Genomic DNA, 10,882 nt, shown 5'->3' on the forward strand with positions numbered 1-10,882 from the left:
GTGCACCGGCTGTCTCGTCCCTTTTGCCGGCGATGCGCTCCTGGTCTTAACTGGTCGGTTCGTGCTTCCGGCGTTGTTACTTTAAAGAAATTAGAATGCTCAAAGCAAGCCTAAACTCTGTATACATTAGCATGAGATAACATTATCTGATTTCGGTCCTATTACGTTGGCCTTTGTTATCAGAGTAATGATTAACAGGGACAGTCGGGGGCATTCGTAGTTCATAGTTAGAGGTTAAATTCTTGAATTTATGAAAGACGAACAACTATAAAAGCATTTGCCAAGGATGTTTTCATTAATCAAGAACGAAAGTTGGGCGCTCGAAGACTATCAGATACCATCCTAGCCTCAACCATAAATGATGCCGACCAGGAATCGGCAGATGTTGCGTTTAGGACTCCACCGGCACCTTATGAGAAATCAAAGTCTCTGGGTTGCAGGAGGAGTCTGGTCGCAAGGCTGAAACTTAGAGGAATTGACAGAAGGTTAGCACCAAGAGTGGAGCCTGCGGCTTAATTTGACTCAACACGGGAAAACTTATCAGGTCTAGACATAGTAAGGATTAATAGACTTATAGCTCTTTCTTTTTCTTGGGTGAAATGTAAGTTTTCAATCATCCAACAATATTTATAGTATACTCCAGGCATACCCAGAGAGATACAAAAAGCCTATACTATGGATTAAGGTACAATCAAACCGTGTGGGAAAAGTATCAAAACAGCCTATACAATGTGATCTTGATAGAAATAATAAGCCCCCCGAGACAAGGTGTTGCGCCGTAAAAAATGACTTCGTTATGGTGCCTCCAAAGGCTGTAAACCATGCATGCCAAAGAGAGGTGCCATGCTTTGTTCCTTACAGAAAAGTCAGTCTTCTCGTTCTTAAGCCACTTAACTGCGTTGTGGAGGGTAAACATACTGCAACTGATGCCAAGCTATTGTCATCTATGAGACCGAACGTAGTTGTCTCTAAGAAAAGGTGCTTGGTCGATTCTTTGGTGTTGATGCACAAGGAGCACAAATCTTCCTCCTGGAGAAACACAAGTTAGTCATGTGTAGCCAGTCTGCCTCGTAAACCAAGCCACAAGATAAATGAGTATTTCGGCAGGATAAATGCCTTCCAGATAATTGCTTTCCAAGGCTGCCTTGTGAGTTTCGACCTGAAATACTAAAATTTTGGACGTTAGGAGTCCCTTTGTGGTAGACCATCCCGCCATTTGTTGGATTGCTGGCTCTGATGACCCAAATGCGGTAACCACTCTGTTACTAATGTCGGCAAACTGTTGAAAAAGTGGAGAATTCCCCATTTTCGATTGCCAGTCCCAAACCGAAGCGCCTCTAAGGTAGACACCGTTGACCCACTGCACCCACAACGTGTCTGTCTTGTGATGAATGTTCCACAAAACTCGCGCAAAGAGCGCAACTTTCCATGATTGAATATGCTGGATACCAAAACTGCCTTTTTCCTTCCCCCCCCCCCCCAAAAACCCCCCTGGCCTTGGGGGGGGGGTTTGGGGGCCCTTTATTACCTCAGAAAAAATTATAGTGTGTACAGTACAATTGAAGTAAACAAGGAGTACTTACTTCCTTTACAGTCAAAAAATTATAATCTACGTGCAACATCAGTGTTTAACACTAAAAGATAAAGTCTATTTCAGCCTAAAAAATAAATAGAATTTGACCTATATACATGTCCATCCCTTTTATACGGTGGTCGGACTTACCGCATTGTTCCACCCTCCAATCTCTCCCCCAATGTTCGACCCAAAACCAATCTCAAAGCATCACACAAGTTGGATAATGTCTCGCAGTACTCCTGTAATGTCGGATAATGCCTCGCAGTACTTCTGTAATGCCCTCTTGATACATAATCCGAGTCATTTGTCGAGAAGTGGCGTCCTTCGCAAGATGTTTAGCCGCTCCATTAGCCTCTCGAAGAGAATTACGGTAGCGTCCACCTCAACCATTATGGGTGCTAAACTGTGTGCTCAAACTAGCTCTATACCACACCAGACAGTAGTAAGCTCTGAGACCACTAGTAGTTGTGCCCAAAGCAAACTTGTATTCTAGACGCACTTGTCCAACTGCACCCTGAATGATGCATGCCGTTGCTGCCAGCCCGGGGTTCTCGGGCGTGGACCCATCCGAATTAAGCTTGAACCATGCCGAAGAGGGGGTACTCCAACGCATCACTATGGGCGCCTGAGGCACCATCGGCCTGAAGCACAAATAACGCTGGAGATAAAGGATCCCCCCACTGTAAGCCGCGTGTCGAATGAAAAAATCCAGCATGCTCTCCATTCATAAGGACCGAAAACCACCAGTTTGAGACAGCATTAACCACCAAGTAAATCCAGCGCTGCGGGAAGCCCTTTACTCCCAAGACTTAAAAAAAGAACTCCCAATTGACCCGATCATATGCCTTTGCCATATCAAGCTTAAAGATTACATTTGCCTCCGACCGGTGAGACTCCAATGAGTGAACTAATTCTTGCAACAAAAGAACATTATCAATCAACAATCATCTTGGGACAAACCCACTCTGGGATGGGGATAACACCTTCGACAAGACATGCTCAAGCCTGATGGTGATCAGCTTCATGCAGATCTTATTCATAATATTACACGAACATATCGATCGGTACTCACTCCAAGAATCTAGGTTGGCGGTCTTTGATATAAGAAAGATGGTAGTAGTGGCGAAACTCTTCGGCATCGCTATGCCACGGAAAAATTCAGATACTGCACAAAAAAAATCATTTGAGAAGAGATCCCAACAGGTATGATAGAAAATCGCCCCAAATCCACTTAGCCCTACAGCACTCTTTGGCTCAATGCAGAAAACCACCTCCCGAACCTCTGCCATCATCGGCATGGCGCACAAGAAACACCTGTCCTCATCTATCAAGCCATCCTTTAGGCAATCTTAGTCCATCTCGTTGGGAAACACCGGATCTGCGGATAGGAGCTACTCAAAGAAAGAAGCTGCCGATCTCTTAATTGCTATCGGATCAGTTAAAACAACCCCCTCATGTTGTACTTAAGATCGTACCACGAAACCTCCTCTTTTTTACTAAAGAGTGGAAATATCTCATGTTCCGTTTTCCATCTTTAACCCATATGATTCTGAACTTTTGTTTCCAAAAAGCCTCCTCTTGGGTCAACACTCGAACCAATACTGTCGAGCACCGATTCTGCTCCACGAGCGTCCGATCACAAGGATCAAGATCATATGCCTCATCAACCTCCTTGAGATCTCGCTCCGCCACTACAACTCTATCAAACACATTTGCAAAGACTATTTTATTCCATTCCTTCAGACAGTGTCTGATCCTCAACCAAAATCAACCGAAGGCCATCCCAAAGACCATGCCGCTCCACCACATCGCATTTAGCATATACCGATGTAACAAATAACAATTTTGGCCACTTATTTGAATCAAACATAAGCGCAGAAACTGTTCATGATCTAGCAAGACTCGACACTGTACCTCTGGGCCCTAGAAAAATCGTATCTTATTCACATAATTTGAGACCACCTCCTAAAAACCCAGTTGCCTCGCTATAAACCTCCCCTCAAGGGAGACCATAGGCTCTATGATAGACAGGAAATCCAAGTGATGTTGTTTTCTTACTCGATTCAAGCCCCTCTATATAGGATCATTCCCAATTCCCCGAACATTCCAAAATAATTCTTTTATTGATCAAGAGAGAGTAGACCGTACAATACTCCTCGTGATAATCCTACGGGGCGGGGATGGTCTGCAGGTGTCTCCCATGAACCGACCTCATCGATGGCGTGCCAACCTCCTAGAGACATCCTCCTCATCCATCTGAAGTACGCCCTCCCCTGTCGGGCCCAAGGCCTCATCATCGGTAACTGCAGCACTGTTGGCAACTCTTGATCTGTTGTATTTCCCACACATCCTGGCAGCTCACAAGGCATACCCGTTGTCTGGGGTGCTGGCAGAGCACATGGACCACCGTACTCTCCCAACTCAGGAACAATCGGCAGTATATCCGGAACTACGGTCTCCTTCCCACTCGTAGAATGGTGTTCATCTATCAGTGGAGTGTGTGAGTCGACTGATTTTGTCACACGACTAAGTTTCGTTGTTCCGTCATCCACATCATTCGGCGAGTGCACCAGCTCTTCCACCACTGTTTTCGACACATCTTTATGGAACGCAGCTTCCTGCGATTCATCCTCCGCCCCCTTACAGCCACTAGTACTAGTTGTAAGGCGTTACAGGGCTGCATTATCATAAAAAATCACATGCTTTCCTTTACGGCGATCTCTCAAGTTCTTTTCCTCCCGCTGCGCATTCAATTTAACACGGAGATCCTCTTGATCAGGGATAGGCAGTTGAGGACCATCCCTATTCACTGGCCGAACTAGGACCTTTGACCTGTACTTCTCATAGCACTCATCTTCATCATGTCCTAAGTGCTTGCAAGCCCCACAGTACTTAGGAAGTCGCTTGTAAATCACAGGTTGTATGATCACTTCTGTCCTAATCTCTAGGCCAATTTTCATCTGTAGCAGCTCAAGCAAATTAACTCAACACAAACCCGTGCCACACTAGATCGCACCAAAGTTGTCGTAGAGACATCCGTCCTGAGAGGCGTCCCCAACAGATGGGCAATGCTGAACAACGCCTCCCGATCAAAAAATTGGATCGACAGCTCCTGCAAATGAACCCACACCGGAAGTATCGATGACTCTTGCCTCGGATTAAACGTTAGTGTACAATTAATGACACGCATGGGGAACCCTTCCACAAACAAAATTGACTTCATCCAAAGCTTAAGGTAATCCTCCTCTAGTACAAACTTAATGAAGACATGTGCAACATCAATGGCCCTGATAGAGAATTCCCACGGAATCCATGTGCAAGGATCCAGCGTCGAAGATTTTGCAGGATGGATAGCCATGCGAAAATTTTCCTACCAAGGCATAAAGAAATAGTAAGGATAATCAAGTAATTTTATTAGAAGAAAAGATCAGCACCTTCATCCCCTGATCCCGATAAAGAAAACATCAGCACCTTCGGGCGAAATGAAGATGTCTCAAAAGAACGCCTTCTTCCTTACAATAGCAATTTTCTCCCGAGCAACTGGTGCTCCCCTAGGGTTCCAGATAAAATTCCTGCAAAGTCGATGAATTTTCTGATGACCGCTGCTGGAAGTGGGAAAATTTGAAGCCAAAAGCACACCAACTCCTGAATAACTGAGTGAATGAGTTCTAGTCAGCCTGCGAATGATAGGGATTTAGTCGTCCATTGGGATATGCATTTGGCAATCTGGTCCTGAAGCGGTGAATAGTTGGTTACTGAAAGCCGCTGCGCCACTAGGGTAATGCCAAGGTACCGGACAGGCATCTCTCCTCTCACAAACTCTGTCCGAGCGAGAATCCTGTCAAGCTCCTCGTTTTGGATGTCTGCTGTAAATATGCATGATTTGGAAGTATTGATGGTGAGGCCGGAGGAGTCCTTGAAGTCTTGGAGGCATTCCATCAAGATGTAAATAGATGGAAGGTCACCTCAGGAGAAAAGCATAAGATCAACGACAAAGAGGAGGTGTGTGATTTTCAACTTCTCACCTTTGGGATGGAAGTTAAAGTCAAAAATGGATATTTTCCTCTTGATCAGCCGTGGAAAATACTCCATAATAAGACGGAAGAGGGCTAGTGACATTGGGTCTCCTTGCCTTAGACCTTTCTTCAACGAAAAAAATCCATGGAGGGCCGTTCAAAGCCACTAAAATGGAAGAAGTTGAGACGCATTCCATAATCCATGATATAAAAAGTGGAGAAAGCCATACCCATGGAGCACTCGAGAGAGAAAAGTCCATGAGACTGAGTCGAATGCTTTGCGTAGGTCGACGTTAATAGTACATACAGGTGAAACCCGCTTCCTCGAGTACTTCTGCACCATTTCTTAGGCCAAGAAGATGTTGTCTGTGATGTTACGACCCTCAACAAAGGCAGCTTGACAGTAGTCAATGAGGTGCTCCAAAGCAGGGGCGAGCCGGTTTGAGATTATTTTAGTGATGGCCGTGTAGATGACATTAAAGCACGAAATCGGCTGGTAATCCGCTACATAAGTGGAGTAATCTGATTTAGGCACAAGCGCGACAAGAGTGTGGTTGAGTTTGCCATAGCATCTCTCCACTCCTAAAGAAATCCATGACAGCCCTGCATAATTGATCTGAAAGATGGCTTCTTTGACCTCTAGCGGTGTGGCTGCTTTACTAAGGTCCAAGGTATGCTCAGAAGAGAGTTTGGGGCCCTATTAAAACACACCACATCAACCGGGAGGGTGTGAACCTCGGAACAGAGTAATGTGTAGTATGCGACGAACTCTCGGGCAATATCCTTAGCACCAGTGATAATAGACCCGTCCTCTTTAGCGACTGCTAATATGGAGTTCCTAGCAACGTTCATCTTCACCATATCATAGAAGAATTTACTGTTCTGGTCCACCTTTTTAAGGAAATGGATCTTTGCTTTCTGATACAAGAAGTGTCTTTCGCCCTGACAGAGATGTGGCTGTAGTGCTGGTTGTTAAATGCTTTGACGGAGGCATGCGGCTAGCCTGTTGTTGCAGTTAGTTTGCCGGTAGCAGGTGCAGCAAGCTGTTGGCCGGAGGGCTTGGTGGCCTAGTTAGCGGCATGTGCAGCAGTTGGCTTAGTTTCCTTTGACTTTGCCATGGCAGCTTGCTAAACCAAAGAGAAAACTGTAGCAGTTGCAGCAGCTGTGGCAGACTGTTGTAGCACCAAATGAGAAAACGGTAGGAAGCTTGCAGGTTGCTAGAGGGACTGCTGCAGCAAGTCAAATAAGTCATACTGTGTAGCAACAGTGGAAGTAGTAAAAGCAGACTATGCAGCAAAAAAAAAGGCAGGCTTTTGCTGACCCAGAAACGAAAAGTTCCCACCTACCACCGGAAGCCGAAATTACCCTGAAAAATAGAGGAAACATAGCACCAACAGCAAAATGAACGTTCAACAAGCTTCAGGCCACGAACTGGACTCGTTCATGCAGCAAAATGTCCACAAAACAGCAAGGAATTGGCTATAGCAAACTGAAAGGGGAAAGTCCGACAGAATTTATTACTCACCAACGGTAAAGGGGAACACACGGTGGGTATGAGGACCCCGGCCTCTATTTACCCCGAAAAAAAGCATTGTACACTTTGTGCGAACAACGCTCGTCATCATTTTGGCGTCATCCCATGCGGTCGACGGAGTCGATGAGGAATACTACCAGGTTGATCCTGCCAATAGTCATATGCTTATCTCAAAGATTAAGCTACACATGTGTAAGTATGAACTAATTCAGACTGTGAAACTTCAAATGGCTCATTAAATAAGTTACAGTTCGTTTGATGGTACTTACTAGTCGGATAACTGTAGTAATTGTAGAGCTAATACATGCAACAAACCCCGACTTCTACAAGGGATGCATTTATTAGATAAAAGGTCGGCAAAATTCTTGCTCTCTCTCGATATCTCTCTCAATTCGAAAATCCAGAATTTGAATTGATGTCCTCTCATTGATTCCTCCTAAATTGTATTGATTTATCCTAAAGATTTTATTTCAATTGGAATTTGGTTATTCACCATGTACGAGGATCCCTGCTAAGCATCCATGGCTGAATGGTTAAAGCCCCCAACTCATAATTGGCGAATTCGTAGGTTCAATTCCTACTGGATGCACGCCAATGGGACCCTCCAATAAGTCTATTGGAATTGGCTCTGTATCCATGGAATCTCATCATCCATACATAACGAATTGGTGTGCTCTGCCCGTTGTTGCGTTGATTCATGATAACTCGAAAGATCGAACGACCCTCGTGCCGGCGACACATCATTCAAATTCCTGCCCCATCAACTTTCGATGGTAGGATAGTGGCCTACTATGGTTGTGACGGGTGACAGAGAATTAGGGTTCGATTCCGAAGATGGAGCCTGAGAAACGGCTACCACATCCAAGTAAGGCAGCAGGCGCGCAATTTACCAATCCTGACATGGTGTCACGGGCTGCCCGCACACTAGGCCCCCGTGACGCGCACTTCGGCCACTCAACCGTTCTACATGACCGACCACTCAGCCTTCATCGACAGACGACGGACACCCAACTGTGTTAGAGTCTTAGGTGTAGGCCTTTTATTGCTTTGTTACTGCTTTGTTATTTGCTTTATGTTGTTTAGATTCCTCAAGGGGACGTTACGCCTCTTGAGTTGCAAATTTCAGCTTTCCTAGTGTCTAGTGTAGGCGATAGGATTTATTTTTTTAAGCCTATTATAGGGGGGAATGAGTTCAAGAAGCTTGGTTTAGTGACGTGTTGGAGTCCCCCTCAAGGCGAACCCCTTGCTCTAGCATCTTTGATCATTGTATACGCATTTTCAGTTCAATGCAATTTGGTTTTCTGAATTCGCGTGCGCAATTTACTGTTTTGTGATTTGTTTCTCCCGACTCTGATATATTCGGCGCGCTGCATTAGTGCCGAGCGGAGGTATTGGTGGACGTAGTCAGCGGACTACTAGCCACACGACGCGCTGTGTGATAGGCGCCTCGTGAGAGGTGGTATCAGATTGTCTTCCTTTTGTACTAATTTGTACTTATTATTACGCTTAGCAAATTTACCGCACAAATGCATGCGTATAGACCTACGTTTGAGTCAAGTTTTGTGGAATTCTGATAACATTGGAGACGAAGGTCTCTTCCCTAGAATCTGAGATCACGGTGCTGAATTCGGAGTTGGACGAATGTCGGCAGGTGATTCAGGAGATGGCTGGCGTATTCGGAAACGACAGCATTGCCGATATGCGGCGTGACATGGAGCAGATGTCCATTCAGATTGGGCTGCTCCAGCGTGCAGTGGGTAGCACGCCTATGGTTGCTCACGACCCCGGTGCTAGGCTTCGAATACCAGAACCGAAGACCTATAGCGGTGAGCGTGATGCGAAGGAGGTCGAGAACTTCCTCTTCGACATGGACCAGTACTTCCTTGCGGCAGACGTGCGGGACGAGGCAAGGAAGGTTGCGACTGCGACCATGTACCTAACTGGTGACGCAAAGCTGTGGTGGCGGACCAAGTTTGCGGAAATCCAGGCTCATCAAATACAGCTCGACACGTGGGCTCTTCTACGGGAGGCGATTAGAGAGCAGTTCTTCCCCGAGAATGTGGAGTACAATGCCAGGAGGGCATTGCGAAAGCTTGAACATACAGGTTCCGTGCGAGAATATGTCAAAGCTTTCTCAGCGCTGATGCTGAACATCCGAGACATGTCGGAGGCAGACAAGCTGTTCACTTTCAGGGAAGGCTTGAAACAGTGGGCGAGAAACGAGTTGCAGAGGCAACGAGTGACCGATTTGAGTTCGGCTATTATAGCGGCCGAACGCCTGGCCGATTTCAACCTAGAGACTCAAAAGGATAGGCAGGCGACGCCTAGTCCTGAGCGGGAGAAGTCGAATGGGACGAGATGGTTCAGGAATAACTTCAACAGAGGTGGGGGAGACCAGAGGCCCCACTCTCAGAATGGCTCACAGGGCAGTTCAAACAGGAACAAGCCCCAAGAGAACAGGCAGGGAGCACCCGAGAGGAGAAGAGGGTGTTTGATCTGCGATGGTCCGCATATGTATCGGGATTGCCCGAAGAGACAGGTGTTGAATGCACTGGCAACGACCTTTACCGACAAGGCGTCGTCCTCAAAGAGTGTGGAGCCACAAGCAGAGGCAGGTGGTGAGAATGACACGGAGGAGTATGAGGACAACTTGGGGGCCGTGAACCAATGGTGCAACACATTCTCTACGGTGGCGGCGAAGAGAGTTGTGCCACCCCTTGCGAAAAAGACCATCCCGGCTCTTACTGTGGAGCAGCCGGAGAAGAAAGAGGAAGAAGTTCAGCCCCGGATTCCTAGGAAGAAAGGGTTGATGTTCGTGGATGTGAAGATTCATGGCAAGCTGATTCGATTTAGAACCTTGATTAGTTGCTTTACCATAATCATGTACATAGTTTACCATGAAAATGGTATGAATGAATCAGTCTGATCTAACCAACATACTGTTTATCGAGGCACAGCCTGATAATCAATTAAATCCAACTCCCTTAATCTCCATAAAGTAAAGAATCATACAACAATGTAAAACCAGATAAAAAGGTACAACTACACGAGAGGCAAATGGCTATTCAGGTCATGTTTACAAGAACTGAACTGGTGTATGCAACAATGTCGTTAATAGAGTTAGTCTTCATGCAGTACAGGTCTCAACTAGATGAATAATAGCAAACTGTTGTGTGACTAAGGGGCAATACTAGGCAATCTCCAAACAGCAAATACTTTTCCTATATTCATAAATGTTATTAAATATTTCTTCTGTGCGATTTTGCATGCATAAACCACAATTACTTGGGAGCAAACCATCTCCCCTTATCATATTTGTCCGTCTCTTTTAGTTAGTAGGCAAAAGTAAAAAAATTGTACCCCCCACACTCCTTTGGATTTGTTATCATTGTCCATCTCCAGACCAGCAATTTTAAGAACTGGCTTTTCAGGAACATATCCCAATGGTGTTTTACATGTCTACTAAGAATCTGTCCACTAAATGTGCTAGTCTGATCCTCAAGTTTATCAGAAACTGCCAGGCGAGGGAGATCCTCCCCACCAATAATCCAACACTCCAAAAACTCATCCTGTCCAATGGCACATGTGAGACACAGCAACCCGAATCCAATGAATGTATGAAATGGTGTATGGCATGCTCTAAAATTAAAAAGACAAATGGATAATCCCAATGACACTCTGATGGAGTGTCCAATGTATTTCAAACTTTTAAAAAGTTTTCTTTCTTTTTTTTTTTTTTTTGGGGGGGGGGGGGGG

The sequence above is a fragment of the Sesamum indicum genome, unplaced genomic scaffold (genome assembly GCF_000512975.1).
Source record: "Sesamum indicum cultivar Zhongzhi No. 13 unplaced genomic scaffold, S_indicum_v1.0 scaffold00261, whole genome shotgun sequence".
Classification (NCBI taxonomy): domain Eukaryota; kingdom Viridiplantae; phylum Streptophyta; class Magnoliopsida; order Lamiales; family Pedaliaceae; genus Sesamum; species Sesamum indicum.